Consider the following 8,054-nt stretch of genomic DNA (forward strand, 5'->3'; position numbering starts at 1 on the left):
AGCAGGCTAAGTAACTTCCCAAGGTCATGTAGCTAATACAGGGGAGCCAGGACTCATCCCCAGATCTACCTATCCACTACAGAGCTGCTCTCCTAACCACGATGCTGCCAGCCTGGCAGGAGCTGCCCATGTGCATGCACCTCCCTCACCTGCCTTGAAACAGCCATGCCTCATGGTGGTGCCACTTATGAAAGACAATGTGAAGGTAACTCATTGTGATTCTGTCTTGCCTCCCGACAGTACCCAGCAGAACACCCAAGTAATAAGTAATATTTATTTAAAACCAGTGGGAACTTGTCAACTATATACACAGTGTCATAGGTCTTACTATTTATCATTAGAAATAATATAAATGAAAATCAAATTGGTAGTCTTCAGGCTCTTATGATAAGTCAAAAGCAGTAGCCCTTACCTGAAGGATGTTATTGGCTGTTACCAATGGAGCTTCATCATTTACAGATTCAACAGTCACAAAAAGAGTTTGGGGCAGACTCTGTTTGCCAAGCTCTGAGCTATTTGCAAAGATGGCGAAATTGTCATGAAGCTTCTCACTGTCATCATGAGCATAGTAAGTCAATTCATTTTCCACCTATAACAAACCACAAAGTCACCAGTTTACTGAAGTGTGACTTAAAAATATGAACAAATGGCAATCAAAGAAATCCCAATTTTTAAAGTCTCTCTAAAACACAAAAGCACGTCCTCATCCTGTGAAGTTTCAGTCTGACAATCAGAGTGCAAACTGTGATGGATGGTATAGTTTTTCTGAAATGATACTGCATCCTAGAAATAAGATAAAGGAGGAACAGCTTTTCCATTGCTGGCTCCACTTGGTCAGTGCAGTTTCACCTTTGTGGTGGGAGTCCATCCCAGCTGTGGACCGCAAATAACCCTGTACAAAGAGGAATGGAGATTGCCTCTATCCACCTAGATTCACAAGCTGCCCTGAGGCGATCTTGGCATCAAGGAAGGGAGCATTGAGGCACATCGCACCATAAGCTTCACAGGATGGCAGCCATTGATTTATCCCGTGGGTTTTTTCCAGGGAACCAATCTGCCCTTTTGAAGAAAAGACAAAGGTAGAAAGGATGGTGGTGGACTACCTGGCAAATGGTTATCAGAATGGGAAATACAACCTAGAACCAAACAGTCATCACTTCAGCAGGGTTTTTTGAAGAATCAAATATTCAATGGGATACAAATGACAAGAGGCTACAGTGGATGGGAACTATGTGACTGTAAGAATTGTGGAGAGGTCTTCAGTGAACAGTTTTGCCTTAAGACACACCTGAGAACTCAGAAAGGAGGGAACACTTCTGAGGGTAATTGTTATGGAAAAGACATCCTCAGTGTGCACAAGGAAGCTTCTATTGGACAGGAACTTTCCAAATTTAACCCATGTGGAAATGTCTTCACTCTAACTCCAGGCTTTGCTGTGCATCTTGAAATTCTCAATGCAAGACAACCCTACAAATGTAAGGAATGTGGAAAAGGCTTTAAGTATTTTGTAAGCCTTGATAATCACATGGGAATCCACACTGGTGAGAAACTCTGTGAATTTCAGGAATGTGGGAGAGCCATCACAGCTTCCTCACATCTAAAGCAGTGTGTAACAGTTCATACAGGAAAGAAATCTAAAAAGACTAAGAAATGTGGGAAATCCTTCACTAATTTTTCTCAACTTTATACACATGAAAATTCATAAAGGAGAGAAGTCGTTTGAACGTAAAGAATGTGGAAGGTCCTTTAGAAATTCCTCATGCCTTAATGATCACATTCAAATTCACACTGGAATAAAACCATACAAGTGTACATACTGTGGGAAAGCCTTCACTAGATCAACTCAACTTACTGAACGTGTAAGAACTCACACTGGAATAAAACTCTGTGAATGTAAGAAATGTGGCCAAGCCTTCGCTCAGTACTCGGGCCCTTCTATACACATATGAAGTCGCAGTGGAAAGAAACCCTATCAGTGTAAGGAATGTGGGAAAGCTTTCACTATGTCCACAAGCCTTATTCAACATACAAGAATTCACACAGGAGAGAAGCCTTATGAATGTGTTGAATGTGGGAAAACTTTTATTACTTCTTCCTGTCATAGTAAACATTTGAAAACCCATAGTGGAGAAAAGACCTTTGTATGCAAGATATGTGGGAAAGCATTTCTGTATTCCTCATGCCTTAATGTTCACCTGCAAACTCATACCAGAGGGAAACCTTTCATATGTAAAGAATGTGGGAAACATTTGCTGTTTCCTCACGCCTAAGTAGACATGAAAGAATTCACACTGGGGAGTAACCCTATGAATGTAAGGGTATGAGTGTTACCATTTAGCCCATCGGTTGCCATCTTTAATTATTGGCAATGACACCAAAGATTATCAGATTTATCCTAAATGCCTTGAGGAGGTTTAGTGGTCATGGATTGACCTTAGATGCCATCCTGAGGGTCTAAAATTAAACCTACAGTTTCTGAATACAACTTCTTCATGGTTGCCTAAGTCTGAGCATCTGTGAAGAAGGGTCATGGATGGTGAGGTCAGTACTGCAGGCTGCCCTACCTTGGTGATTACATTCCTAAGATCATAGCATTAAAAAGTTCTGTATGAGATAAATCATGCAGACTGGTTCCAGCCCCTGTTGGTTAGTGGCTGCCAGTGTGGCATATTCATGTCAAAATTTACCAGAAGCCAAGATGATGTAGGCCCCAGAGGTGGATTGTTAAAAGATGCTCCTCCAAAGGTCTCTTCTATTCCCACAGATCCTGCAGAGTATGGCAGGAATTAAACCATCCATAACTGCCAGTGCACTTTCACAGCTAATTATTCCTGTGTCCCCTTCTTGTAAAATCTAAGAAGTGTGACAGCCTTGCCTGTTCTGCCTTGTATGTCTATTTTAGCTGGCACAATCTAAGTGGCAATGTCTCTTCTAGTATAATCCAGTCTTTCACCTCATTTCTGTTAAGATGGCTGATATAGTCCATGAATCTCACTCACAATCTATTTATCAGATGATTGTGCAGCCACACTTTCAGGATTCTCTTCAGCACAAGTTTTCTAATTTTTGCGGTATGGATAGGCTGACAATTTTCCAAATCTCTAAGCTCTGGTTCCTTTTTCCTTAACAATTTCTTCTGCAATTCAAGTCTCCTCTTTTGCATTTTCCTGTAAGCAGTCAGGAAGAATGAAGTTTCCTGTGTCCTTTAACATTTTAATTACAGATCTTAGTGATACATACCCAATTTTATCTCTCTCAAGTTCTACCTTCCACAAAATGCTAGAATACAGTTCAGCCAAGTTCTTCACCACTTCATATCAAGGGCTGTCTTTTCTTCATTTCCCAATAGCATGTTCCTCATTCCCCAGTGACACCTCACCAGAATCACCCTTACCAACCTTATTTCCAGCTTGCACATCAGAATTTTTCCAGCCTGTACTCATTTGTCAGTTTCAAAGCTGCTTCACATTTTTAGTTTTTTTGTTTCTTTGTTTTTAATTGCAATACCTCACTTCTCAGTACCAAAATCTGCCTTAATGAGCTCAGGCCACCATAACAAAATACTACAGACCAAATGGCTTACAAATACATTTAATTTTAAATAAATGAGGTTAAAAACAGGAATTTATATTCTCACATTTCTGGAGGCTGGAAGTCTGAGATCAGAGTGCCAGCATGGTCAGCTTCTGGTGAGAGCTCTCTTCCTGGTATGTAAATGCCCACTTCCTCATGTCTTCACATGATGGAGGCCAACAAATAGGTCGGTCAGTCTGTCTGTCTCTCTGTCTCTCTCTCCTCTCTTCTCTCTCTCTTTCTCTCTCTCTCTCCCCTGCCATCTCTCAACATAATTTCATGATACTTCCTAAAGATCCTATTTTCACATACAGTCACACTGGAATTTGGAGCTTCAACATATGAATTTTGGGGGTTATCATTCATTCCAAAGTACTTAATATGATTCTTTTCCCTTTCCATATAGACAATCACATAATCTGTAAATAATGACTCTTATTTTTCCACTTCAGTCATTAGTTCTCTCTCTATATATACTTTTTCTTGCTTTACTGGACTGATTTCAACGTCCAGCACAACACCAACTAAAAGTAGTAATACCAGCATAATTGTCTGCAGTTCTGCTGAGATGTGTGCTCCATTTTATTGGCTTGGCTGTAGGTTTTTATTTTTTTTATTTTTTGAAAAGGCTATCTCCTAGAGGAAAGGTTTCTTTTTATATCCAGTTTTTACATGATGAATGATTTCCCGATATTTCATAATTTGTGAGGCTGAATTCCTCTTGAATTTATTAAATGCTTCCTGTGCATCCTCAAAAAAAAAAAAAAAAAAGATTAAGGAGGAACAAAGCGATTGAGCAATGTGGTATAGCAGAGAGAATGCTGGACTGATCATCAGAAGATCTGAGGTAAAAGTGCTACTTCTAACATGAAAGTGTGTTGTAAGTGACTAATTTTTGAAGTTGCTAATTGCTTTGTTTGACAATTCAAACTGTTAGATTTCAGCTCTGAAACTTCTATTCATCCATTGCTTGAATTTCTCCTTTAGAGACATATGGACCAGAGCAACTATTAAGTTTGCCCAAATTTCTCTTTTCTAAACTAAGTATGCGTTGGTCCTTTAACTGTTCTTTGTATGTGAGGTTATACTTCCTACTGAGGTTATACTTCTATAATCCTGCTCCTTCTCCTTCAGAATACAATAGGTTTTTGTGCAACTAATAAAGGATGCTACCCATAACTGGCTAACATACATCCCCTGTGGACAGACTGTCATGAATTACACTGAAATCAAATTACTCTAACAACACAGATCTCCCTCTCTATAATAATCCAAATGCAAACATTTACTTTTACTTCTGTCATATTTTATCCTTTTTTTTTTTTTTGAGATGGGGTCTTACTCTGTCACCCAGGCTGGAGTGCAGTGGCATGATCTCAGCTCACTGCAACCTTCACCTCCCGGGCTCAAGTGATCCTCACACCTCAGCCTCCCAAGTAATTGGGAAGACAGGCACCCACCACCATGCCCAGGGAATTTTTTTGTATTTTTGGTAGAGAGGAGGTTTCACCATGTTGCCCAGGCTGGTCAGATTTCATCCTTTTAATGTTTGTTCTGAAATCATCCTCCAGAGAATTAGTTATTCCTCTTGGATTTGTCATAACCACAACTTTGATCAAAATGCCTTTCATGTCTTTAAAACTCTGATGGAAATATTGAAGAGCACAGAATCAAAATCAGAGACCAAGAGGATTATAAAACTAAAAGGGAATTCAGCTGCAGTGAGTCTGTGACCCAAACATACAGCAGAGAACTCCCAGACCCCAAAAGGAGTAGCTGAACTTCTGAAAAAGTATCTGGGATTGTGTTTATTTTGATAAAATACAGCCAAAATTTTTAACAGTTCAACTTCGCCCATTCCTGTGGCATACTTCCTCTGAGCAAAGTCTTTTGATCTTTCAGAGGTGTTTCTGACAAGAGTTGAAAAGTCCATGAAGGGTCTCAAGAGAAAGTTGTGTCCACTCGTACACAGGTGCTATGAGAATTTCTTTGGAGTTCTGTGGGCAGAGGAATTCCAGATCATGGCCTGTGCATGTGCTCCTGGAACATGCTGTCTTAAGCTATTTGAAAACAAACATGGAAGATGGCTCTAAGCAGAATGTGGGAGAAGTTTTAATGCACTTTAGAAATGTAACCTTTAAATACCAGTCATGTTCAGAGTATTTCTCCTGGAAAAATACATCATTTCCTTAATGGAGTGGCACTTCCCAAAATGACATGCCATTTAATAATATTAATCTGAAGGCAAAGAGAGGGGATGTTGGGGATTTGTCTATCCCTAGACTTCTAAAACCAGAACAATACCTGCTGGCCTGAAATTAAAGGATACAACAAACTAATGGAAAATCCTGACAGATTCAAAAGTATTTGGTCCCCTGTCACCAACTCCGTTCAGGGAAATATTTGGCACTCCTCTGCTCACACCTTCTCATCCCCCAGTGCTCCCCTCTCACTCCTCACTCCAGGTCAAAGGTGAAGCCTCGGGCCCTCCCACACCTGATCTGCTGGCTCATCTGCTGTGCTCCCCACCATGCCGGCAGCACCAGCCACACTGGATGACTTGCTGCTCCTCAGACACACCAGGCATGCTCCCCACACAAAGCTGTTGCTCTTGCTCTTCCTTCTGCCTGAATGTTTTTCCAATATACACTTAGCTCACCTATCCATCACCTCCTCCGGGGTCTGCTCAAAGGCTGCTTTCTCAACGGTGCCTTCCTTCACCACTCTATTAGAAATTGAATGTCAATACGCACACACACACTCCATTAAAGGTCCCAGCACTTCCTAGTTCCCTTTCCTGCTTTATTTTTCTCCATAGCACAAATCATTCAACATGCCATTTATTTCATGTATTTATTTTATTTATTGTTTCTTCCTGCCTCTCTCTTTCCCTTATCAGGAAAAACGCTCCCTATGGGCTGGGATTATCACCTGGTTAGTTCACCAATTTATCCCCAGTAGCTAGAACTGGCATCCCTGACACAAAACAGATATTCAAAAACTATTTGCTGAATGAATGAAGGGCAAGAATGGCCAGGGAATCTCCCTCTCCAAGTCACTAAAGACTGCAGCCACTAGTTTTTAGAGGTTAGATTCACTGTAAGTGAAAATGACCATGTCTCAAAACTTAGTGACCCCAGGAGTCATCTAGGGAGAGACAATGTGAAGGGGTCACCTCGAAAGCAGGGACCCATGACTTTGATTCTTCTCTGTGAATAAGGCTACATGATAACATAAACAGCATGTTGTCACAGCAGATGCACAGGGAACACCTGCATCTCGACACATATGTTTCAACCAGTCATTCTTAAATACATGCCTCTTACAAAGCACAATTAATCATCAAATTGACTAGTATCAGACCAGATTTAGTGCTCAGAAGATAGAACTACAATTTACAAACTACTTTTAGAGAAGTATTGAATTCAACTCACAGAGGAGCAGGTTTGAAATGGTCTTAGACGGTTTGTCCAGCCTTTGAGGGAGAAGCCATGACTGAAAGACACCTGCACGAGGTCACTAAAGCATCACCTTCCCTGGGACCCCACCTGCAAGAGGTCACTAAAGCGTCACCTTCCCTGGGACCCCCACTGAGAAGCACTGATGTCTAAGGTTTTTTCCAACCCTCAGCATTCTCTGCTTCTCCCCAGGGCTCCCCAAGTCCCCTGGTTAAGTCTTGCCCCCTTGACGTGTAATTCAGGTTACATCTCCTGTGGTCAAAGGGGAGGACTCCTCCACAGACTAGCTCCAAGTACACTCTGCCACTCCTCCACCTCCTAGACAACTCCCCGTCCCCCTAGAATGCCCTTGGCCATGCTGTTCCCTTTGCTTGCCCTGCTTTTCTCTGTTTCCTCCTCTGTTGTCTCCCTGCTCTCTCACTCTCTCCTCGAAGTCTAGCCGAAACATTATTTCCTCTGTGAAGGTTTCCCCACGCTCTTCGGTTAGAATCTTTATTCCCACCATACCACTGCGAAAATGCAACATGAGAGGCAAGAAGAGTGCACCTTATATTAAACCTGGTGCTTCTGATTGCTCAGCAGTATTTCTTGAGGGTGAGAAATATGTTTTACTGACCATGGTAACTGCACACAGTAACTCGAACAGGATGTTTAGTAAATTGATTCAAATCAATGGATGAGTTGAAATTCTTAGAAGCAAAATGAAGCATCAAACGTGTTCCTAGCTGACTAGACAAAGACACTCTAAAATGGTAGGTGGTTGTTAATGGTTTCCAACCTGGAGAATGTATGTTCCTAGGGTCTTATAAAGGAAATGATGGGGACCTGCAAGTTACTTTTCAACATTCAAAAAGAAAGTAATGGAAATCATTCTTTTATTCATGATAAGAAAGCAAAGTCTAACAATAAGACCATTCTAACCCAAAGTAAAGAAACATGACAGCAGCCCAGAGTTGTCCTTGGTTATTTTATGCTGATTGGATGCCAAACTGGCAATTGTACCCAGCTCCCTGATTGCAGGGA

The 8,054-nt window shown here is 41.2% G+C and overlaps 1 pseudogene; it reads left to right on the forward strand.

The window, feature by feature from the left end:
• Nucleotides 1–1,008: 1,008 nt before the first annotated feature.
• LOC129036585 (zinc finger protein 561-like) lies at nucleotides 1,009–2,338 on the forward strand (annotated as a pseudogene).
• Nucleotides 2,339–8,054: the final 5,716 nt, after the last annotated feature.

The sequence above is a fragment of the Pongo pygmaeus genome, chromosome 4 (assembly GCF_028885625.2).
Source record: "Pongo pygmaeus isolate AG05252 chromosome 4, NHGRI_mPonPyg2-v2.0_pri, whole genome shotgun sequence".
Taxonomy (NCBI): Eukaryota; Metazoa; Chordata; class Mammalia; order Primates; family Hominidae; genus Pongo; species Pongo pygmaeus.